The sequence below is a fragment of the Fundulus heteroclitus genome, chromosome 8 (genome assembly GCF_011125445.2).
Source record: "Fundulus heteroclitus isolate FHET01 chromosome 8, MU-UCD_Fhet_4.1, whole genome shotgun sequence".
NCBI classification, from domain to species: domain Eukaryota; kingdom Metazoa; phylum Chordata; class Actinopteri; order Cyprinodontiformes; family Fundulidae; genus Fundulus; species Fundulus heteroclitus.
In genome coordinates this window covers 26,141,450-26,167,308 of record NC_046368.1, presented here as the reverse complement: position 1 = coordinate 26,167,308, position 25,859 = coordinate 26,141,450, and the positions used below count along the sequence as shown (strand labels likewise).

The following is a 25,859-nucleotide window of genomic DNA, read 5'->3' as shown; positions in this document are numbered from 1 at the left end:
GTGCTGCAACTGTAACTCACCTTTCCAACTGGATGCTTTAGTTTAACACGCACACCCCTATTTTAGTCTTCACTCATTAATAAAAAAGGCTGAAATATTAACAGCCAACTCGGACTAGCATTAAATAAAGTCAAGCGGCCTTTGGCTTATTTATCATCACTTGACCTCAGAGTAAAATGAGCTACCATGTGACTGTAGAGGTCATTTTAGAGCAGATTTTATGGTTTCCTTTTACAGTGGACTAAAAATAACCAAAAGGTTTCATTGTTTTAAAATTACCGCATGTGTGCATCTCTATAGAACGGTGTCATATGCAAATGAAACAGAGGCTCATAAAAACACTACAAAAAGGGAACTAAAAGTAAGTACAATTGTTGTGAAATTACGGTATTTTTCCTTGATTTGAGCAGGTCGATAAGACTTTTTGCCAATGGAATGAGTATTTTTACCCCTAAAATAAGATAATTAGATATGTTGCATTCGAAATGAGATGATGGAGATGAATCATTTATAATTTAAATGCAAAAATCTTATTCCATTGGAAAATTGTCTTATTATTATTATTATTATTATTATTATTATTATTATTATTTTTATTATTATTATTAATAATAATAATAATAATAATATCTGCTCAAATCAAAGACAAATAAATTAATTTCTTACTTTTAGTTCCTTTTTGCAGTGAATAAACAGCTCTAAAAGTAAAATGCATCTATGGTTTAAAAAACAAAAGTACTTTACTAAATGAATTACAATAGGTACTGCAATTATCATGCTAAACCAAAAATGTGATTGCATTCATTCACATTTTGAAACAAACATCCATTTTTTAGGATTTCATGTGAGCAATAGTGGAAAAAAAATAGTAACAATCCTAATCATGCCAACGGTTTTGTGATCATCAGAGGATGACTGAAGGACTTCTTCATCGCCTATAACGATAAATGACGTGATAATTGCGCAAATCTAAGAATTATTTAGAGTCCTTGTTAGCACCCAGCTTTGTACCTAAAAACTAGTTCCATTAAACGAATGATGCGGGCGCTTAATTAAAGCAAGATCCTTCCTTTTCCAAAGCCGAAAACACCAACCGTGGCATTTAAAAGCCGTTTCTATCATAACAACAACTCTGTCGGTCCAGAGGAAAAAGCTGAATTAGACTTAGACAACTTTATTGTCATTTTGTATGCACAGAGTGCGTAAAGAACGAAATTACGTTTGCATACAGCTTGAGAACATCACAGTAAATTGCAGTAAATTGCAGTAAATTGCAGGATAAGGTGCAGCGGTGATTTTTTGTAATCAATTGAAATGTAAACAATGTAAACATGCAGGGAAAATAGACAGTGTGTGATTTCACAGTGTACAGGTGAGTTATTAAGAACTGTGTAATTTACGAATGTGGTACAGAGTCCATTCGTGGCTTCAGCAGTTCTGCAGTCTGAAGCATATGTGCAAGTCTATTTAGTATAGAGATCAAAACCAATAACATTGTGAATGCTTTGATTAAAATTCCCAGGATAGTTTGCTTTAGATTTTCCAAACATGAGACCAAACAATAAGAAAAAGGCAGATTTGCACATGAATACCCACGGTTTCTGATCTTGCATCATTCAACAGAATGATGCTCTCTGAGGCGTGACACTTTACTGAGAGCGTACTCTGTGCTTGTGGAACCAAACAGGTTCTCCAGGCGTTCTGACTATGGATTAAAGGTTTTATCTCCTGAACTTAAAGTCCCAAAACCTGGAAAAGACAATTGCCAAAACAGAGCCATAACAAACAGTTTTGGGGGAAAACACCCGTCCCTATGACCAGGCAGACAGCGTCTACAGTCCACTGACCTAACCAATAAAAACAGAATATATAAGAACTCACATATGAGCTGAACCCAGAGACAGATCAATTATCTGTGAGCGGTACCTATAAGCGCGGCTCTTTAAACTGAAGCACTACTCTGTCCCTTATTCTTCAGCTCAGCGGCTCTCATTCATGCCTTGATGTCTCCGCCAGCTTCAGTCGTGTAGCCTCCAATAGAGCTTTTTTTTTTTTAACTCATTTTCAGGATTATTATCAAACCAACTGTAGCTGAAAACCCAATCAGGTTTAATGGAAACAAGCTAAAATCTCTTCCTAATATGGCAAAACAAGTCCCGGCTGTGTAAACTCTCTTATAATCACTCCCTGATTCACAAGTTTCTTCAGACAACAAGTCGGCAAGCACGCCGGACCTGATTTGGCATCTGATTGGGCAGGAAAGGAAAATATAATAAATCTGGGAATATGATGTCCGTAGCACTTAGGATCCATTGAAGGGAATGGGGCCCTGCAGACCGCCTGCTATTTCCCACGACTGCGTCTCCGACTGTCCGACCAAGACCTACGCGTCAGTTTGATGAAAAATCCACGAGTCAGACAGGAAGTGAGGCACATTAAACACATCTGGGTGAATTTCAAAGTAAGCATTTAAAGAAATGATGCATTTACCCATGCAAGGTGCAGAAGAGTAAGGATTGTATGGAAATGTGTACCGTCAATATTTCTGATGGACTCATTTGCATACGTCGTGTGGCATAAATATTGATATATGGCCCAGCCTTAATCTCTCTGTCTCTGTGGGGATAACGAGAGCAGAAGGCTGTCCTTGTTTTAATTAAAAATACTTCCACTCAGCCTGGCGGCTTTTATCAATGTATTTCAATGCACGCAAAAATGCTGAACTCCAAAAGTTAAAAGACCAGATAAAGTGCAGAGGAGTATAAACCGAGATGCTGAAAATATTCACCCAGAGAGAAGGGAGGATCCTGCTTGATTATTTAGCAGGATCCTCCCACCACGAAGCGCCACCTTCATTTCTGGGTTCTAGCTAAAATTCCCGCCTCCCTAGCAGGATTTCTACCCTTCTTAGTTTGATTTAGACAGCGTTCTCACTATGGCCCTCATGATAAAAGGTGGAAAACAAACATGTAGTATAACGCAGCAGAACCCATAAACATTATAAAAGCAAAGTGACAACACTTTGATTCACACCACTTATCGAAAAAAACAAAAAACAAAAATAAACCATGTAACGGTTTCATTTTCAGAAGAGTTTATGACAAGTTGCTTTAAAAAGTGGCATAAAAACATCAGACTTCCTGCTTGGGTTAGCGAGTGAAAAACCATAAAAAGTCCTCGTCGCACACTTCACTTACTTAGACATTGGTTTTATTTATGCAACACAATGATGCTGAACCAACAGAAAACTCGCACTGTGACGGTAAACTGACAGAGGAACAGAAATATAACGTTCAGTACAACACAAATATATATAAAACAAACAAACAGTAACCTAAAACCCAGTGAAGGGATGAAACCGACCCTATAAACAGAACAAACCCCGCTCACGTTAAAGCTTTGTAGGGAAGTCGATGCAGTGGTCTCTGCCAAAAGACAAAAACAGTCCAGAATAAATCTTCACTTTGATTTACCTGAAACCCAAGAGCCTCTCATTAGAAAGGGCTGGCAGATATCCCCATGTTCCAGCGGCTAATAATGGCCTACCCTGAACAGATGCTGCGAGTCGCTTCCCATTCCTTAAACAATCACATGAGATAGTTGTTTAAGCAACCACTCCCACATGAGATGACAACGTCAGGATTCATCAGGCTCACAGTGTGCTCAGAGAGCATGAGACATCATTCCTCACACGCCTTGGCCACAGAAGCCCTCTGCTCGGAGAATCGTTGACATGTGCCATCTTGGTAGCGTAGAAGGCTGCACATCTTGCCCAAATAACTTGGATGTGAGCACAGAGGGGGAAAAAACAATGATGATGAAAAGCAAACATAGAATCTATAACCTCAAACAGGTCTTGTCTGTTTATGTATGCAAACCAGATTGCAATCCACGTGCAGAAATGAGTTTCCTGTATCCATGATTTCTTGTCACTTCTACCCACATGTGATTCATCTCCATGTAGATCGATGACCTGCTGGGTTTTAAGCCGCCGTATGGAGCTGAGACTCAACTGAGCTACTACGGACAAAGTAAAATAACTGCAATAAAAGGGAAAAATTTCAACTCAGAGTAGAGAATAAACATGGACCATGCACCAGCATTGTTTAAAGTTCTTTAGAAACAAATTTCTAGAGAAATTGTGCGATTTACGACGTTTTTTTCCTTCTCTGCGGCAACGTAGAAACGAAGTGAGGCAACAGGCCGAAAGAGGGTTGCTACACTTTTCCCCTCATTTCAAGGAGGACATTTTCATTTAACCATTTGTTTCGCTTGCCTCGTCTTGTAAAGCACTTCCGAGTTAAATTTCTGTTTGAAACAATTTACATAAAAAAAGTTTTAAAAAGTCTATGAATATCAAACATTTTATTTCATAAATGACTTGTTGTTTTTTTTTTTTTTTTTTTTACATAAAAGTGTGTCATAAATGTTTGTTTAAACAAAATATGGCAAAAAAAACATGGAGTATCAACAGAGGTTTATCGACCAGCGTTAATTTCATTCAGGCCAATGCGTTTTTTATTTTCAATCAGCCCTAGAGAAGTTATCAAAGTCACTAGATTTCTAAAGAAATGAATTTAATCTGATTTCTTTGATTCAATTGAAAAGCCATTTGAACCGCTATGCTGTTTATATTTAGCTACCACCTTCTCCTAATATAGTTATTAGGTGAGGACAACTGAGACACACACACAGCCATGTTTCCACATTTACCTGCTCCATATTTTCCTGACAACATACACCTGCTGATAGAAACCACAGACCCTTTCTAAAAACCTGTTTTTCAACTTCAGGGATGCAAAGCCTCTAGAAACAATGACTGGAAGTGCAACTGAAACAGGTAGAAAGGCGAGCCTTCTTGTAGCATCGAGAACAGCCAATGTGCAGCTGGTGGAGGAACCTGAAGTTCCAGTTTTGTTTTGCCTCTGGCCTTCGTTCTCACCAGAGAGCCCTGGCCTCAGTGGTCTTATGTGACTCTGAAAAACAAAACCTCGATTGTTTTCCTTGAACGTGGTGAAACGAGGGTCAGTAATCCGATCTGCGACAAAAAAGCTTTTTACAGCATCTTCCTGATCGTCCACTCTGGTCTGAATGATTCCTCCTTACAATGACTTGACATTTTCCCCTGCCCACCAACAAGGGATTTCACTATAGTAGCAGGAAAACTTTGGCTTTGCAACTAAATCCACTTGTTAAAGTCAGAAAAGCTTTCTTACTGAACCAGATTGTGCTCTCCAGGCAAGTAAAATTTTCAGCTACTCGAGTCAAGATCTTGAGCTTCAGCAACAACTCATGAAACAATACAATAAATTGAACGGTCCTCGTTAAAGCAAAAAATCTGACGACCACTTCTTTCAACACCACCCAGGTAACATTTAAATGTCTCCACACACTATGATCACCGCTTAAATGCTCTCACCCCATTATACCTCAGGCTCAGGTTAGCGTTTCAAAATTAGGTTTTGTTTAGTTAGAAATTAAGGTTAAAAGGAATGTCTTTGATCTTGGGAAATACACAGCTCTGGGTCCCAGTCTTGGCTTTCTGCCCATTTAACCAAAAGTAATGTGAACTCCAGCTAATCCAAGCTGCCACAGATCTGTAGACATGCCGGACATCCTGTATCATTGGCTTTATATCAATAAATAAAGTAACTGCAATATTGTTGAATACTGTTAGAAAGATTTTGACTGATTGGAAAAAGGTTTCTCCACCACTTCATAATCTCGCTAGTTTGTTTCCATGTCGCCATCCGTTTGTCCTTTTGATGCAATATTGGTCTCAGATGTTGTCATGTAAAAATGAGATGTGATCTATTGCGCAGCTCTAGCACCATGGACTGAAAAACAAATATTAGCTACACAAATGCTGCAGCAACGACCACAATGCTACTTGATCTCTTCTTACTCTCTGTCTGCACTGGTGAAGATCCCCTCACCTCAGCATGCTGAATGCTTGAAGGGGAAGGCATGGCAGAGGAGTTGGACTCGTTTTCCAAGTAATCTCACTAATAATCATTTGAACGCGTGGAGGAACTCAAGACTGTGCACGGCGCATTTAACGTTTAGCCCAAGACAGTCAGACAATTGTTAAGCGAAGAAAGACAAAGTGGTAACACAATGGTGACACACTTCTACTGTCTCTCAAACAACGCAATATTTGCAACAATAATGAAACAAAAGTTCACATTAAGGTTCAGGGCGCTGACGATGAGGTTTTACAAAATGCAATGCTTTTCTTCATGTTGGGAACCACGTTTTAGATTCCCAAACAAACATGACAAGACAAGTAACGGCAGACCAGCAGATTAGAGAGGCCAGTCAGTCAGATCTGCTGACTGGCCTGTCCCTGGTTCAAAGTAGAGCAAAAGAAGTCGCTGTGCAAGTGATAACATCCTCATTAACTGGAAAAGGATCATATGCTGCATACATTACAACTTCCACTCAGCAACAGTGTCTGCAGGAAACCAAATCAAATTGCAGTGGGATACATTTTCTCTCCCTCCCATCTACTCTGTACAAGAAGCCTGGTTCCGACTAGAAAAAGGATGAATATTCGGAATCTGGGATAGCTTCATTTAATGCCCCTTTGAGATGACCGTCATAATTACTCTAATGACTAATTGCCACGTTATCTAAAGAGACAGATGAGCCCGAGGAAAATGAGCGCAGTCCTACTTCCACCTAATTTGTTCAGGCCTTTGCAACTCGAAGGTTACGGTGATTCCCCCAGAGAAGGATATAAACTTGGCAAAAGGCAGCCCTGCTTCAAAGGTTACATTCTCGCCAACACGCATCGGGGTCATTAATAAGCATGTTTATGTTCAGGCCCTTTGGTGCAAGCTGCTAATAGTCGGTGCTGTAATTCACCCTGAAATGTTGTTCTGTGGGAAATATGTAAACAGGCATGGCACTTAAACCAGCACTGCGTAACAATCACAGCCCTGACATAAAAAGACAAACAGACTTTTATTAATTTTCCATAAACTTATTTAGACAACATCAGAGTCTGAACACCAATACTATTTAGTATTGGTGTACCCATACTCTGTAACAGGCCTTAAAGGTTAAATATTGATACATTTTGATAGCAACATTGCACATGAATTACATGATCAAGCAATACCTCTGTGGCAAACCTGAAACAGCAGAAGCTTCTTTTACATCATGATTAGAACCTGTCCTGTCTTCATTAGGCATCGTTAGGGATGAATTTTAAACCAAATACGATAATAATACAAATATGTTTCCACAGCTTGAGGTGGAAGCAGATTTCTTAACTGGAATTCAATACCTTGTCAAAGGCTGTTTTTTTGTTATTGTTGTGAGCACGACATTCATGCCCCATATTTAGCTGCATTTGAATAAACTAGCAACGCAACGCAAGAAAACTAAAATTTACTCGACTGACAAGCTAGACAACAAGAAAAACAAACTGGTTGCCATGAACAACCACATGAAAACAAGTTGTGCAGAAGTGCATCTGCCAGGTGGATAGCGCGGGTCTCTCGACAGGCCGCAGACGCTTGTGAACTACCTGCTTTGCTTCAGAAAGCCACTTCCTGGCGACGAAGTCTGACGTGACGACAAACAAGACGATATCCTGTGAGATGGGCTCACCACAGCTGACGAGCAACACCGAAACTTGATCAACGCAGACAATGTCAAGTTATTTTACGAAGTCAAACTGAAAATCACTTCAAGGCGACTTTAGGACGATGTGCGTTTCATTTATGCCACAGCTCTAAAGCGCAGATTACGTGTCAGTATAACAGTTGCTGGTCCCCATTATAGCCGCCGCATTCGCCTTTTTCACAGGGGAGTCCGTGAGTGAGAGGTCTAAGCCGAACTCATTTAGATTAAAGATGTTTGAGGGTACAGAGAGAGCCGCAACAGGATGAACAGATCAACTGATTCATGTTTGCATAACGTTGCAGCCGTCCTGACAAACTTATGTCTGAATCAACACAGCGGTTCGCCCAGAATGTTTAGCAGAATACCTCTTCCTATCATGATATAGATGGTTAAAAACAGTTTGTTAAACTGCTTGAATAAGAAGAGAAGCAAAAAGAAGGAGAGAGGGAACTACTTCACATCAAGTTCTTCCAAACCAGATGTTGGATGCATTGGATGCATAGGATGCAAAGAATTCCTGTAATTGTGCAGTAAAAGACTTCCAGCATCAGAGGGAGCTACTCAAAGTCCTCTGGTCGTATTTGCTTTAACTACTATTTTGTTTTTTCAGTTTGTTCATATCTGTCGGTCGGTCCACTTTGTTTTTCACAACACTTGGTTCCAGGGAAGTGACTGCCCTAGCAGGGGCGTTATCCATTTCTGTGGAGGTTTGTTAGCGTTTGGAAACGCAGCCCTAGAGGTATCCCCGTTCAGGATAACTCCTCCTACTGACGTTGTGGCCATGTAACTATCATTAGAACATTGAACAGCAGCCAGGTGTTAGGATTACAGGAAGCGATGACGTTTCCTGTATTCAGTTGTGATATTTGGCACGTCGTTAAAATAATACCTGACAGAGTCATTAATGAAATCCTTTTAAAGTCCTATGCGTTATTTTAGTTCGTACGAATTTAAAACTGTTACTTAGCAGCAGAAGAGCGTGTGCTGGTCATTTAGCCTCTTTGTACCTTAGTTTTCTTTGATTGTTTCATCCTGACAAAGCATCAAGTCGCACCTGCCAGAGGGAGGTGTCATACATACTTTCAAAAGCAAAACAAAGCAAAGCGTTAAAGTAGAGCACGCGATATTAGACAAACCTGCTTCGACGCTGATGCTCCCAACACGTTCCACAACCTTAAACCATATCAGACAATAAAATCTATTTCAGGTGTGGGCATCAAGAGCAGCGAGTTCGTCCAACCAGCCAGATTTGTTACGCTGCTGAGCATAAACACATAGTTTACTGCATCCAAACTGTTCTTTGTTTTGTTTTAATAAAGCACAGGCAGACATTGCAGTGATGACTGCTAAATGTGCAGCTGTCGTTTAAAGTACATTTCTAGAGTCTGCTTCTGTTCTACTGTAAAAAAAAAAAAAAAAAAAAAAATGTGGTTGTGTAAATCTGATGGATTAGGACACCGTGATCAAACCTGCCATATTTCAAAAAGAAAAAGGAGATCAGAATCACAATCAGTACAGTCAAATAAAATTAATTACTATCAAACAGTGATGAACAAAGTACTGGTGCTCACCCTGCTACAATTTGATGCCATTTCTAAAATGCATTTGGCATTTCTTATATACTGGTTTCAAATAAAGCATAGTTGATACTGGGGACAAGCAGAAAAAAAAGCATAAACTAAATTGTGAGGTTGAAGTGCTAATAAACAAAGCAGGTTGGCTCATCTTGAACTCATTCAAGCAAAAACAGAAAAAAGAAAAAAGCCCTGAAGATAGATCTAATGATCTAGGTCACCCCCAGAGGAACCCAGGAAAGACAGAAGCAGTGAAACAATGGTCCACTAGGGGGTCAGGGAAGAAAGCAACGATCAAAAGACAAGACAAAAATAAATGTAAAAACAAAACACAAAGAGCTCCTTAAATAAATAAAAAAAAAAACTCTCCTGGGCGACCACGTATAAAGGAGGATGCTTTAGAGGAACCAGACCAACAATCTGACACAGATGCTCATTTGTTTGTGTGTTTCTTTATGAGGGCAAAACAAACTTAGAAAACGATAGAATTTGCCAAGACTGGATAACCGGGTCAGACAGATTCGGGTCAGAGTTATGCATCCATGCAGACATCGCAACAACTCCCCTCCTTCCCTCCTGAAGAAAGCGGAAGTGAATACGATTTCTCTTAATTGCCTTGTCAGGCTATCTGCTCATTAAACGCCGTCTCAAAGAGCCTTAAAATACTGCAACTCTGAATTATATTTAGCCAAAAGAGGCGAGTCTGCTCACTAGAGGAGGAAAGCTGCAAGTAATTTAACCCTTAATGGAAGGAAGAATGTGGGGATTTAACATATTTACTGGGAATTATAAAATACAGTACGAATAAAAATCCCATTAAAATACACTTCAACTGAAATTCTTTGCCATTAGGAAAACTATGCCTTACCAAAAGGCTGCTAAAGACAAAAAAAGTTCTATAATAAGAAAGCAAACTTTCCCAACCTTTTAAAAATACTCAGAATCACTCATGGATGAGTAACGAAGCAGGAGGAACTCCTCAGCTGCAGACTCTGTATGTATTAAAGTCTTGAAGAGCAAGTTAATCCTGTCAAATTACAAGATGGCCGTGATTGATGAAGGGAAAGTGTTTTGTGACGCAGCGGTTCAAATCATACCTGGGTGTACAGTGCTGGAGCTCTCGGGACTGGTGTCTGGCATGTCGAAAAGCATAAAAACCATCCCATCAGATGTGTGAACGAAGCATAGCTAGAACCCGTCCAGAGCAGCAGGTGATCATTTATAAGAGCTGGAAACGTGCTCACATTCAGGAGACCCACCAGCACTGGAGAGCTATGCGTCATCGATTTTCTCTCTCATGTAATTTGGCACATCTATTAGTGAGATTAAGATGTTGGTTTTGCATATTGGATGGCTGCTGTTGAAAAGCCTTTCAAAATGACAGATAAGCAAACAAAGCACTGAGGAGTTACAGGAGACGTCGTCAAACAAGGGGGAAAAAAAAAAATCTTTTAAACATAAACCAGTCTCCATCCACAAAGGTATGATGTGCTTTTAGCTTCTTGTTCATGCTGAACTGTAAGGAGGGCTCTGCTCTATCCCCAGCCTCTGAATACATGGGGAGGAACATATTAACTATTTTGTCTTTAAAGCATAAATACTAAATTAGGTAGGGACCTGTTATGATGGGCGAGCACCCAGTCAGAAGCTAAAAGTACAATCTTTTTTTCTTATCAGTGTACCCCCCCTAACCAATACAGTAGTGATCTTCATTAACATTGGTTTTCAAAACAATCAATATTTCTATATAATGCCTGTGCAAATTCTCAGTTTTCCAGGTCACTGGAACAGCAAGCAGGCTTAAACCTGAGGCAACCGGACCTTCGCTCAACGTTTTCAGAAAGAATGGAGCGAAAGTCCAGTTGCCTCCGATTTAAGCCCGTTTGGTATTTTGATATAATCTATATAAAAAAAGTGTATTATTCCGAAACACTCATTTGCATCAAAATCAATACAAACTGATCGGTTCTCATTTGCCCAAATTGCAGCCCTTCTTTTCCTACAGCGGCGCTGTAACAACAGAGACACTCAGCCTCTCGCCTCCCTGCAGACGCTCACCATGCCATTATGATGAGCTGCCACTTAAGGTTTTGAAGTCAGCTAACAGAGAGAGTAAAATAAAAAAGGTTAAAAACATATGCGACCCAGTCTGTACCTAATAAGACAGACAAAAGAGCACAGGTGACAGACTGCAGTCCTTAAGGGCCGGCGTTCTTGAACTAGTCGATGTGTCTCTCCGTGTCAACACACCTCAATCATACGATTAGCTCATTAGCAGGACTCTGTGGCTCTCGAGTGCATGAGGAGTCTTTTGATTCAAGCGTGTTGGACCTGTACGCATCAAAAAGTTAAAGGACACCAGCATTTGGGAAATGAAGTTTGACAGTTTCTCTATGGGTCAAAAGACCCAGAAAAGCCAAAAGACGGCACAAGCGGCGCTAGCACTACAAGCCAACTCTAGGTATTTGATGTTTGAGAGAAACTTAAAAAGGTCAATAAAGCTCCTGTATCTGCAACAGCGCATTAGTAAACCTCCTGGACGACATAAGCCAACGCTATCTGGTTAAATATAAGCTGTGTTGACACATGAAAATGTCAATCAGCTGAAGTCTGCTAATAAACAGTGCAGCCACTAAACAAACCAGTGCACCCCCTTCCATTACTCCGTCATTAAGCTTTAAAGCTACTAGAGGCGAAGGTGGCTCATAATAACAGGTTATGGTGCAGCCAGACTGAACCTGACAATTAGACCAGAGCGAAGTAGAAACCCTGCTGCTGGAATTGATCTCTAAAAGAGAATATTATGCAAAATTACCAGAAAGACAGAAATTCTACACTGCTGCTGCTGAGTACATTTGCATGGACCAGATCCTTGTTCAAACTGTTTAATAATAAAAAAAAGTGTTTTGTATGCACCAGATTCATGTTTGTTTTGAACAGAATTTATTTAAGAATAATCCTTTATTTGTCCCTCAGTTGCAAAATCTATTTGTATCAACAGTAAATTAATAGACAGCATTCAGTGGCACACTAAAGAAATAAAATAATTGTATGACTGAATTAAAGGTACAAAGGACATCTTGTCTATCGTTTTGCCAAACTGGGAAGTGACACTTTAAAATTAGATATTTTCCTAAATGAGTGCTACACTCTCCCCTACTTGTTGGTTTTGCCTTAAGTCATAATTGTGTCATTTTGTAATTAATCATATTTTCTTTCCCTTAACTAGAAGAACCCTGTGCTGTAAAAAAAAAAAAAAAATGTGGCCGCAGTATTGAAAATTGTAACAAGTATTTCTCAGTATTGTCTTTGAAGTGTTGCTGTTAGTAGAGTAAACACAGAGCAAAAGTATCAGTGTGGAAGTCGTTTCTGCAGCATTGACTGCAGCAAGTTTGTCACTTCCAGAATCAGTGAAGTCAGAGGAAGGACAAAAATGACAAAACCTTTGAGAAAAGGAATAGTTTTCTTAAGATGTATGTCAACTTCTTATTCAGGCTGATACTTCAACAAATACTAACCAGGAAGGTAACACAGCAAAGGCACTCTGTAACATCCTTTCAAAAGGGTCCAAATCCAAATGCCATGCAACATCCTGGGTCGGGAAATAAAGTCTTTTTTGACCAACATGGATAACATGGAGTACACACAGAGACTAGTGTATTAACGCTAAATGCACTAATTGCCAATATGTTTAAGTCAATAACCCTTTTGATTATGTCTGTATGGAAATAAAGGGAAACTTGCCTAACTGCAGAGCTGTGTAACACTGACTGCTCTCTCCCTCAAGTACATACTGTAGGGCTGCCCTGAAAACCATCTCAAGTAAAATTACCTTTATAGTAAAACTAATAATTTATCAATCTAACCTGTAAACAGTAAATTAGAGATTTTCTTCAAACAAAGTTATTTTATGTTTTGACCTTGTAGAAAAACTAAATCTTGTGATATTTAGCACTTTATTTGGGATTGTGCAAAAAAAGTCTTGTAAAGAAGAGAAGAAGATATGCTGTTATTCTCTTTAATTTGGTTTTACCAGAATAAAATTCCTCAGCCCCACAATCTGAAGGATTTTCTTTTATTTGTAGATTTCTAATTATGTAAAAAGAAAAATCTCTGTTATCCCAAACATTAATTTAACAGTAAATATTTTGAGAAGAGTTTAATTCAAAGCTTATCCTGAAAGTATGAAAAAATATGCATATGTTGAACAACATTTCTAATGCATTAGAATCAACAGGTTAAAGTTATACAGAATCAACCAAAAATGACCTCTAACTGGCACCTCTCCAGCAGGGACTGCCCAACTGTACATGCTCGGCAAACAAATTACGTTTTTATGATTTCATGATTATTCAGCCTGACACTGATCCGCCTCTTTTTATTTTCCACGGCAGTTCAAAAACTTATCATGACATCGTGACACAGCAGAGGAGCACACTTGTTTATTACATCACCAATGATTTATGAAACCCTTTTTCCAAAGAAACTTACGAGTGCAGAGTACAGAGCGGCTAAAGTACAAAACATACTTTGTGGCAGAGCAGCCGAGCACTACACAGCTCAGTTTGGGTTAGTCGGGGGGGACAAAAGGGTTACTAAACTACTGCATGTGTTCATTAGCAGGCATGTAATATGAGATGTTTGCACATAAAGGAGATATCAGTGGTTTAGATGGTAGAGATTGTGATAAACTTTAATATAAGCTGATAAAAGCAGGTGTGTCGTACAAAACTTGTAACGGAAAGCGGCCATGAGCGACTTGTTTTTTAAATCCTGAAATGTTCACATTCTCACCAGATCCAGTCACAATTCAGACACAGCATCGTCATCTCTTAGGTGACGACGAAAAACATTTTACTCAAAATGTTAACTTGGATCCAGTTGGGCTGCACAACGTTTTGTAAATAGATCATTGTTGCCACTTTAATGTGGTCTGTAATAAAAACGCAACGGCTTAACTGGAACAATAGATGTTGGTCATTATACGCAACGCATCAGGAACTTACATTAAACAGGCCAAATGTATATTCAGCCTCTTGCATGGAGTCCCTCTGTGTCAAACTGTATTGACATCATACGCTTTTCTTGATGCTGTGCCGCACCTACCTCCAAGTCTTTTAATGAAACGGTGCATGAAGAGATGTTCGACCAACAAAAGGCCGAGCAGCTGTGACCGAGCAGCTGTGACCGACCACCGCTCTGCTAGCTGGCGGCTAATTGTGGAAAGGATGTCCCGAACGGAGCCGCGTTACGCCGCCTCTCATGATGAGATCCGATTCTGCTGAGGAAATTTATTCCACAGTTAGCGACCAGCTAGCAGAGGTGCCGACACTGAGGCTAACCAACCTTTAATCACAACATGCCTGCTGTGTGGAAATATTTTACACCAGAAACACAGCAAAGCAAAACCACAGTGTACTTTTATGAAGCTGTAGTACTGAAAGGCAGACGTTTTTCCACAACCTATAATACAATGGACATAACCATCTGAACAAGCCCCCATTGAAGAACACATGGATGTTTTAGCCATAATTTACTGTTTTTTCTGACTTCTTTTGTGACCTTATACTTATCCAAAGTTGTATTTGTAGGCAAAGCACAGATACAAGCAGTGCATTGAGGGCCACTTCAGCAGCAATAACACATGTGACATGTGGACAGGGAGCAGAACCACCACGGACTACAAGCCCAGCGACCAGCAACGACCCGTCTCTCCCTGACACCTTAAACAGCTTCTCTGTACGCTTCAATTCTCCAAGCAGCTGGGAACCTGAACATCTACCTCAGCCAGAGATCAACCTCTCATCCCGCAGCTGCACCAAGTGACTTCCTCCTTAAAGAAGGTCAACACCACCAAGGCTGCAGGTCCAGACATGATGTCAGATCAGAGACTTAAATCATGTACTGACCAGCTAGCAGGGGTCTTTCTGGACATCTTCAACCTCTCCCTGTCGCTCTCCATGGTCCCCGCCTGCCTGAAATCATCATCATCGTGTCTGTTCCCAAGAAACCAACCATCCCCTGCCTCAATGATTATCGTTCCATCGCTCTGACCCCCGTCATCAAGAGGATCCTCCTAGAGTACATCAAGGACGCCATCCCTGCAGGCCTGGACAGCCTGCAGTTTGCCTACAGGGAGAATCTCTCCACAGAGGAAGCTGTATCGTTAGCAGCTCTGACTCATCTGCAACATCACAACACCTATGTCAGGATGCTCTTCATGGACTTCAGCTCAGCCTTTAACACAGTGCTCTCAGAAATGCTGGCACTGAAGCTTCAACGCTTCGGATTATCTCCACCACTCTGCTCCTGGATCAGTGACTTCCTCACCAACAGGCCCCAGCTGGTGAGGATAGGGAAACACACATCTGCCCCACTGATCTTTAACACCAGCATGCTGCAGGGCTGTATCCTCAGCCCTGCTCTCTTCACCCTTTTCACCCAGGACTGTTCTGCTGTCCACCCCAGAAACATGGTGGTGAAGTTTGATGACGACAGCACTGTGGGTCTCATCTCCAACAATGATGGGACCCACTACAGAGATGAGGTCTGTAATCTGACACAGTGGTGCTTCAGGAACAACCTGATCCTGAACACCAGTAAGACCAAGGAGGTAACAGACTACAGGAGGTCCAGGAGGACTGAACACGCTCCTCTCTGCATACAGGGGGAGGTGGTGGAGCATGTGGACAGCATTAGGTTCCTGGGCATTCACATCTCCTCAGAGCTCTCCTGGACTGCGAACACCTCCCACCTGGTGAAGAAGGGCCAACAACGGCTCTTCTTCCTCAGGAAACTAAAAAGGTCTGGACTTTCCACTAAACTGCTGAAAAACTTCTACAGAGCTACCATAGAAAGTGTTTTATGTCTCAGCATTACTGTGTGGTATGGCAGCGGAAGGAGAGGAGAGGAAGGATTTAGCACAGGTGGTGAGAACAGTGCAGGGGATTGTGGGATGCCATCTGTCGGATTTGTAATCAATTTATGCAGAACTAGTCCAAAGAAGGGCCACACGCATGTACACTGATCCCACCCACCAAGGCAATGCACTGTTTGCCCCTCTCCCATCAGATAAACACTTCAGAAGCATTAAATCCAAAACAAATAAACTTAGAACCAGCTTCTTCTCCAGAGCTGTGAGGGCAGTCGCCCCCTGCTGAGCTGTTTGTGGTCCATCGTGTTACAATCACACTACTATTATTACCTACTTGCACACTCATTCTCAGGAAGATTTCATTCCACATTTCTGTAATTGAGGCCTTCATTGCTTAAAATTCATTGAAGGAGGGATTAATTCATGTAACATCACAGCGGTTCATATTGTTCTTAAAAGGACTGACATCAAAGGTTTTGGATTAAGAAACTTGCATGCTTTAATGTAAAAAAACTCATGTAAAAACTAAGACTGTAGTGTCTGTGGGTCATGTTATCTGTGTACATCCAAAGCTGGAAATTCCCCTATGGTAACACATGGTGACAATAAGAGATTCTCGATTCGGGATATACATGCTGGGTATATACTGCTGGTAGGAAGGAGTTTATTATAGACTTTAAAAAAAAAAATCCAACAATATGATGACAACATTAAAGCAAATAGAGTTCTGGTATCGGAATAGACCTGATGAAATGAGTGCTCGGCTTTTCATACCTGGTCATTTATGATTCAAGGACCTAGAACCCAGTGGTTGGCCGCTGACAGATCCAACAAGTTTGATTATCTGGCAAAAAATAAAAAAATAAAAAAAAGGATGAAAACAATCATCAGAAACCGAGCTTTAGAAATGAATCATAAAAGGAAACCATGTAAAGTCAAATAGCTGACATATTTTAGTCTTATTTAGGACAAACGTCTTGCACCATTATTGTCAATATGGAGCAGAAATCTTGGAACAGCTTAGAAACTCACACGCTGCAAACATTAAGACATTTTTACAGTTCTTTGCTAATCCGTAGAGTTCAATAACTTATAGGAATATCACCGCACTATAAAGCTGGTCAGCATGTGATATTCCACAACATGAGCAAACTACTTTGATGCTTTAATCACTTGCTTTTAAAACCAGTCTATTTTATGAACCACTTGTTCTAAAAGCTGATGGATACCCACGATATTTAAACCGGGTCAGGGTTCTCGCCAGCGCATTTCATCGTCATGGACCGTTACGCTGAAAGTAGTCAAAGTTACGCTGAAATTAGACCGTTACGTTCCTTTTTATGAACGTAACGATCAGTCAGACACGAATGGTTGAGAGCAGCATAGAAAAGTCAGCAAAGATCTTGAACGTGCATCAGCGCAGCTATAAAGCTCCTGAACCACATTTGCTGACGCTAGCTTTGATTAGCTTAATGAACAGTCCCCTTTGAGCCTCAGTACGCAACGCTCTGCTTTGGGAACACATCCAGGGAACGGAACGACGCCTCCCGACACACCAACACACGAGCAGCCCTGCCACCCATCCATCGTTAAGCTGTGGGGAAAAACTCTGAGGACTCTGCGGTTCAGCCTTTTCAAAGTGGCCATGTTTGCCGACGTGCCAAGTTGTCACATCTAGGTCACAAGAACAGGACGTTAAGCCGTGAGCTGGTCGGCCAGCGACTTTACACTGATTTTAAACCGAAGGTTCAAGAGAGAAGTTTGAGTTTTTGGCAACATTCAGAGAGTCCCACAGGTGTTGGGTCATTGCCAACAATAAGACATACAGGCAGCATTACGGTAAAACCTGAACAGCAAGTCTCTAAAAAAACAAAAAAAACCAGGAAGCTCTAGACACCTGATCCAGGTTTACTTTTTTTTGTTTTGTACTTGCAGTTTTTTTTTTATGAGGAGTGTTGCTGACATGTCGCCCTTTTAAAAAGAGGCCTCAATCTCAATCGGTCTTTACCTGACTAAGGTGTTTTTATATGCAACAGCATTACGGGTGTATTTTTGAAAAGGCATCCAAGCAGGTTGGCCAAAAAGAAAAACAAAAATAATCTTTCCAGTTAAAAAAAAAAAAGACAGGATCATCTCTCCTCTGTCCTCAATGAGCAAAATGGAGAAAATCTACAGAAGGGGGGGGGGGGGGGGGGGGGGGGTGTTACTGAACAGAGCAGGCGGTAGCAGGGAGGGAGAGAACGACAGGAAGGAGGAACATTTTTTGACTTATTCATGGAGGCTCCCAATCAGCTCCAAACACACTGGACTGCACCGACACTCATTAGTTTCTGCCCCACTTCCTCCTGGGTGCCTTTATCCTCATCACATCTATGTGGGATACAGAGTCTTGACAAAGAAATGTTCCCTCCATCACCCACACACAGGAATAAAGCGAGAGAAGCGTCTATTTCAAACCAAAGGGGCTCGATGGGGGGGGGGATTTCTCAGGATTTCTTTCCTCTCTCTCCTTTGAGTCAGCATCACGGCGACCCACCGAGGTGAGAGGAGCTGGGAGAGGGAAATCACCTGAAGGAAACAGGGCCCACGTCTACACGGTGCATAAGATGCGTCACCAACCCTTCCATGCATTTGTGAGGCCAAACAAATTTCCATTTTCACGCACAACAACCAGCTTAGATGTGATCTGGAAATATCGGCAGCCCTTTGGAAATCTCGGGGGCACATAAGGATCTGTGTTCTTAAGGCAACACGCGTTTGTTTTAGTAATGCTAACCGCGCTAATCAGTGATGTAAGATGCTAGTAAAAGAGCCCGTTCCCGCATGGAGGAACGTCACCTCTGCTCCTCAAATTAAGTTTCAATTGTCGCATAAAGCAGTACGGCTGGGAAAAAGATTAAACGCTTATTTTACGTTATGTCCCAGGATAAAATCAGAACCTGGTCAAACCGGCGTTGGCCCGCAAAAAGGCTTTACAAAAGTCACAGACTTGGCCAAGAAAAAAAAATAAAAATCAACTTTGTATGAGGATAATGTTTGCCCATAAGATCTGTTGAATTGTTTTTTTATCCAAGCATTTAAATGTAACAAACAACCCTTATTTGATGTCATGATAAGAGAAAAAAAGAAACTACGAAGGACAAAAAAAGGCAAAAATGAAGAGTTCCCTTTTTGAACCGGCAAAGAAATCTTCAGTATTTCCGTGTAAAAACAAAATAGCATATCACTTTAGCACAATAGCCATCTGAGCATGCGGCGCAGGAATAGAACCAACCCAAGACAGGACAAGGCAATGTTGTAAAACCGCGTGTCTGCTAGCTTAGATAAAGACCGGGACAAACTGAACGTTTAAAAGGCTGACAACATCCCAATCAGGTTTTTGTTTTTCCAGGAACCGATCCGAGTTACAGACACTGAGTCAATATCTCATTAGAACGAACACCATAAAAACATCCGACACTTGAAATGTAACCAGACTAACGTAATACTGCAGTCCTGCATATGTTATGATGCATTCACTGAATGAGATCCCCTCCCTGGACACGACTGGACATCTGACCAGGGTACCCACACTGCAAAAAGGGAACTAAAAGTAAGTAACATTTTCTTGAAATTAGTATATTTTTCCTTAATTTGAGCAACTAAATAAGACTATTTGCCAATGGAATTAGTATTTCCACCCCTAAAATAAGATAATTAGATACCCTGCATTTGAAATAAGATGATGGAGATGATTTGTTCTTATTTTATGTGCAAAAATCTTATTCCATTGGCAAATATACTTATCTAGCTGCTCAAATCAAGGGAAAAAAACACTAATTACAAGAAGATTTTACTTACTTTTAGTGCCCTTTTTGAAGTGCTGCTTCTACCCCCCCAACCCCGGTATAGACGATGAGCAGATGGATGTTTAAGAGGCTACAACAATACCAGTAAAATGATGGACAAGTCTTCATCACAATTAGAAAACTTTTTTTTTTTTTGGGGGGGGATTTTTTGCGGCTCTAGTGGCTCGCTTTTTATGAAAGTAGGCTGACAGGAAGGGGGGTAGAAGAGGGGGAGAGACATTCGGCAAAGGACCCGGGTCGACCGCGTCGAGGACTAAGGCATCTGTATATGAGTCGCGCTAGCCGCTGCGCCACATGCGCGCCCACAATTAGAAAACTTTACAGTCTGATGGGACTTATGGCCCAACTCAGCATCTGATTTCCCAACGGACACCATTTAGAAAACAAGACAACAGTAGCGACATGAGACAGCGCTGCTGTATAAATGAGCAGCACCATAAACCCGGTTACAGACAGGCCGGTTTGTATTATAAACAAGAGAGTGACGAATGTTTACACTGCTGACAGCAATGTTTTACTTGGACCTGCAGTCATTCTGGGAAAACCGGGCTTGATGAGACAAAGTACAAAAACCCAAACCTGTGTTAACCAGAAGCCTCCGTTTTCATCCGATCGTCAACAGCAGCTGGCTTAAATTGCATTCTTGTACAAACTAACAAACGCAAGATGTCCACGGATTATTTAACAGACGTTAAGCCTCCCGTTTCACAGAAAAAGATGCTAATGGGATGCTGGGAGACATCCGACCACCCGGACGGTGAAATACATCAACTGGGTAACATTAAACAGCGCGATACTGGATGAGCCACCTGACTCCTAACCGTATGTTAACAGCCTATAACCAACACCAGGCGTATTCTCTGTGAGGATATATTGACCAGCAGTGGCAGCAGTCTTCGCTGGTTATTACAACAACAGATCTCATCTTGAAGGCTCACTTCTAAGAACCTCCATGCTGTAAACAAAACCCTTTCAAAATCCTCCCATTACGCAACTTCCTCAAAATATGTCGTATCATTCCACAGACAGAGGCCGTATTTCCTCTGGTACGTTTCGTGCGGTCAGTCCATATATATATATATATATATATATATATATATATATATATATATAGTTACCCATTAAACACCTAAAATGAAAGAAGCGCAGTTCAGTTTAACGGCAGGGCTGCTGATGGGAGTCGGTAAGGCGCAGACAGATGCTCAGCTAAGTGGGTCATATGCACAGAGTGATCATTGGAGAGGGGGAGGGGGGGTGAATGCCCAGATGTTTCAACCCAATACGTCAGCATAACCTATAGAAATCTACATTCACTCTGCCTAGGAGCCGTTAGGGACCAAACATCCATCATATTCGGTCATGAAAATGTAAAAGCACCAACGTACGGTATGTTTTACTGACGCCTTGTTGTTTTTTTTACTGGGCTGTTCTTCAAAATCTAAATCAGAAATCCTTGATGCGTCAAACCAGCGGAGGGCTGAGGTCCTCCGATGCTTATGCGGTACAATCACACAACAGGATTAACGACACTTCTTAACACTTTATGTATTTCCAACAACAGGAGCATTGGGATTTTAACGCTGTGTGGCCTAATTTAAGGTCAGTCAGATTGAAAATTAGCGTCAATTATGAACGGTTGCATCAGAGCTGCTCTGAAAACCGCCTCCTTCGCATCCAAAGCGCCGTCCTGCTTTAGTTACCGATTGGACCAACGCTTGGCGCCTAATCCGCAGCGGCCCCTCAGCACACACGCGTGCGCATTCATCGACAAACCCTCAGGAACAATTAGCTTCATAGAAAGATGGAAATATGCGGAGGATGTGGATCGGCACGACGGCTCCATTTGATCCGAACAGGCCGGGCCAGTTAAAACAAAGATGGTGAACGCTCATCAAAAGGCTGCGGACTTGCTTTGGTCACATGACCATACTCGCTGCGCTAATACTGAGATCAAGTGTCATCAGCTCATTCGTCCAATAAGCTTCTTTGCAGCAAAGCATTTTGCTCACCTTGAAGACAACATGAGGCTCAAGAGCTTTGAGCTAAAGCCAGGAAGAGCCAAAAGGCCCCCAAAAAAAGCCTTGTAATCAGGATATATGCATCCCATATATGTGTGTGTGATCTTAAATTAATGCATTTAAAGGTTGCTAAATGTTTTGTTCACATGAAAACACAGCCTACTCAGGAAGTAACGGACATGGTGTTCAGTTCATCATCTCTGTTGCTGTCAATTGGGAACAAATCACACATCTGGAGGGGCTACTTTAGGTCTTCTGCTGTAAAAAAAAACAAAAAAAAACAGAAATAATCCAGGTAATTTATCAGAGTACATGCAGGATGCTCTGCTTTAGCTGAAGCTTCCCTGCTATAATGATCACATTTACAACAAATACCATCTCGTCTGCTCTGAGCTACTGGGAGAAGCCTTCAGTTCCCACCTTCTACCAGTCGTCATAAAACAGAGGTATTTTAACCTTCAATTCTTCTATAGTGCTTTACATGCATTGGTTAGTAACACCGTTTCCAGAAAGGTAAATAATCCCGGACAAAGTATTAATACGTTTCAGCCATTTAACAACTTCTGAAGTCGTTTGCAATGGAGGAGCAAACTAACGGGGTTTGGTCAATTTTACTCGGCAAGCATTAGCCCTGGGATTTTATGTGAAGCAACAACACAGAGTAGTTTAAAACTTAGGGCTGGACCATAATTCAACAACGATATATAATCCATCGACAGACGTAAATCGATGATAGAAAAAAAAGGGTCAATAAAAAGTTTAATAGACTAAAAGTTTTCTTTCCTTTTGTACTCTAGTCATGTAGATTAATATCACAGTCGTTTCATCCTCCCAACCAATCACAAACAGATCCAGGAACGCTCCGCCCCCTTTTCAAAGAGTTTATTTTTTAAAAACTTGTAGTTTTGGTAAAAACTTGGTTGAATAAAGGGTTGAGTCTGAATTCAGTGTTTGTGTGTTCTGTATGTAAAAATAAGTCGCTAAGCAACAGCATAAAATGATCAGGGCTCCACTTAAAATATACGTTTTGAGTTTCTTGATAATCATTGATATCAAACAATATAATTCCTATTTTATCGATACGCTATTTTTCTATAAATCATCCAGTCCTAATAAAAGTGAAAAAAAAACTATGTTTTTTTTTTGTCAAAACCACCTGAACAGTGTAGCCTCCGTTGGGCCCCTTTACTCCGATACAGCTGAATAAAATCCAGCGGCACCAGGTGGCTTCAGGGGTCTCTGGTGCGCGTGTCGTTGGTTCTGCAGCCGGCCCAGGAGAGCAGCGAGCGGAGGCCCTGCTCAGGTTAGAGGGTACAGACAGGACAGCAGCTGAAGGTCTGTCAGGGAGGCAGCAGCTGCTCATGACAGCTGGACACCTGGCTCTAAGTGCCACAGTTGGAGAGAAGACCAACGCTGCCCGTCGCCACGACTACGCCGTCCCCAAGGCGACGCACGGTGGAGGCAGCGTCATGCTTTGGGTTAGGGCTGGACAATATCGAGAAAAAAAAGCATTTTATGCTGTTGCTTAATGACCTATTTTTTTAATAAATGGATTCAAACTCAACCCTTTATTCCACCAAGTTTTTACCAAATCTGTAAGTGTGAAAAAAGAAAAAGAAGAACATGAGCTCTCTGACCTCTGAAGGCTGACAGAGTGTTCCTGGTTTGTGATTGGTCGGGAGGGTTAATGACTGTAGCATTAACCTACATGATGTTCTTTTATTGAACTTTTTATTGACCCGTTTTTCTATTGGACCACACAACTATCGATCGATATATATGGTTATTGAATTACTGTCCAGCCCTACTGCTGAGGTGTTTTTCTTCAATGAGGAAAAGGAAGCTGTGGGAATAATGGGAAGGTGGAGCTACATACAGAGCAGTCGTGACAGAGCCGGGAGGACAATGGATGGTTTAGTGTTGTCAGGTGTTAGAACGGCCCAGTCTAGACTCAGCTGTAGGTGTTGCATGAATGCACCTTCCTTCCTTTACCACAGGTGACTAATTTGAAATAAAAGGCAACTCAGGCTCATCCTTCTTTTAGCATCACCCTCTACGACATGCATTCGCCTTCCCAACGATCAAAGTCCAGTGGGCTTTCCCCTCACCCAGCATTTTTGGAAACAGCTCATTTCTCGTTTCTGTTCACATCAAGAAAAAAAAAAAAAAAAAAAAAAAAAAAACGCTTATGAAATTGATGTGCTGGAGAAGAAATGAGCGCTCCAGTAGGTTCCCACAGGCAGGTTTCTTTAGGAGGAAGTAAAAAAAGAGCTTCACTCTTTGGGATTAAATGTCCTTGGACAAACATCTAGAGTCACAGTGACAGCGGGGGAACGCTGGAAAAAACTATTTGTTCAAAAGCAACAGCGAACGTCAACAGAAAGTCCAGAAATCCAAGCCGTGCGCCGGCGTCCCGCAGCGCTCCGGCGTGCGTCTCCGCTAGAAGCACGGCGCCGAGGCAGCGATGCCCTCCAGTCGGCTTTGAGAGCAGCGTGACCACCGAGCAGAAGCAGAAGTCTTGAACGTAAACCGTAGTCGCCTCAGACGAAACATCAGTGAGGGAAACAGGAAAACAAGAGTAAGGGACATTAAGGTAGCTGACCGCCGCCGTCAGGCGTTCGCTTTCTTTGAGCTGCAGCAAAAAGCGGCCAAAGCGCGACGTCGCCGAGAAGAGGAGAGGTTAGCGGAGGGCGGTCCTGGCTTTGGTTCTAGATTAAATAAATAATCTGAGGACCTTAAACATGGTTTAACACATGCAGAACCTTTAAAAGTGCGCAACCTGTGTGCAAGGTTTGTTCAAGATTTTCCCCAAGGCTGATGAAGGCGGCAGATTCAGCATCACGCAGGAACCCTGGCTGTACGCTCCGCAGATAAAGTGACGGGAGAGACGAGTAAAAAGCCTCGAGTCTGAATCTTTTAGTGCAGCAGCGTGATCTCACGCCGGTAAGAGAAAATTAGAAAGATAAACCTGCATGTTGGGAAATATACCACCGGTAGCTCAATGTTTGACAGCACAGCAGCTGAGGCTTTGCATGAACCCGTATGGCAACGGAAGAGAGCCGGCTTAGCCTGCGTTGGACCAGGTGTGTGCGTGGACAGGGCGAATCGTTTTGGACCATAGTCCTCCTCAATGATTACTTCAGTCTGCTGCTGGCAGACACCACCATATTTTCCTTTTTCCTCTAAAAGGTTTGTGCCGTTCATTTGAAAACCAAGGCAGAGCCACAGCATCACAGGTCCCTCACCGTGCTTCACAGCGGGCACGCGCTCATCCTCGCTGTCACAATAAACCCACGCAGAGCGTCTGTGGGCGAAAACGCATCAATCTTAAGTCCCGTCTGACCAAAGCGGGTGTTGAAGGTCCTGTGGAGGCCAGAAAACTGCGTTTTTAAGCAACTTTTCCCAACAGCCATTTGATTTTTCACCCCTTTTCCTGCGTGCTTTGCGCGATGGTTAAATAAAACGTTAGACGAGGATAAGATTATCTGCCCGTCTAGTTGGATCGTGTCATACCGGCATTACATTTCTACATCAGGGAAACACAACGTCAGGAAACACTAAAAAGTTTCTAGAAACTCCCCCCCAAAAAAGTGAAGCAAATAAAACAAAACCCTTAGATTTCTCCAACTTAGTGCTTATTCTAGGTTTTCCCTCTCTGAGAGAATGTAGCCAAATAGGTTGGATTTTCTAGTTTTCCAGCACATTTCCACCAGAGGAGCGGATACATTTAGCTGCTGCTGATTTAATCAGATTCCCATCTTGGAGTCTAAGCAGAGGCGACGGCGAGAGGCAGCCGACGCCTCAGCTTCCATCAGAGCTAAGAAAAAGGCCTCTGAAGCCTCATCAGACACAGCATCTGTTTACAAGACGGGCGGCACAGCCGTCAAATTAGGAGCACGAGTCTGAAGGCGGC

The 25,859-nt window shown here is 41.8% G+C and overlaps 1 protein-coding gene across 5 annotated transcripts in view; it reads right to left on the bottom strand.

Annotated features, from left to right (window-relative positions):
- The window catches only part of erbin (erbb2 interacting protein), a 68,219-nt gene that overhangs the window by 39,347 nt on the left and 3,013 nt on the right, over positions 1–25,859 (bottom strand). For 4 of the 5 annotated variants that reach the window (XM_036140458.1, XM_036140459.1, XM_036140455.1 and 1 more), the window contains exon 2: positions 16,855–16,924. The exons of the other annotated variant lie outside the window; for it this stretch is intronic. The gene's annotated coding sequence lies outside the window, so the exon portion shown is untranslated. The remainder of the gene's footprint in view (positions 1–16,854; positions 16,925–25,859) is intronic. 5 annotated transcript variants of the gene reach the window in all.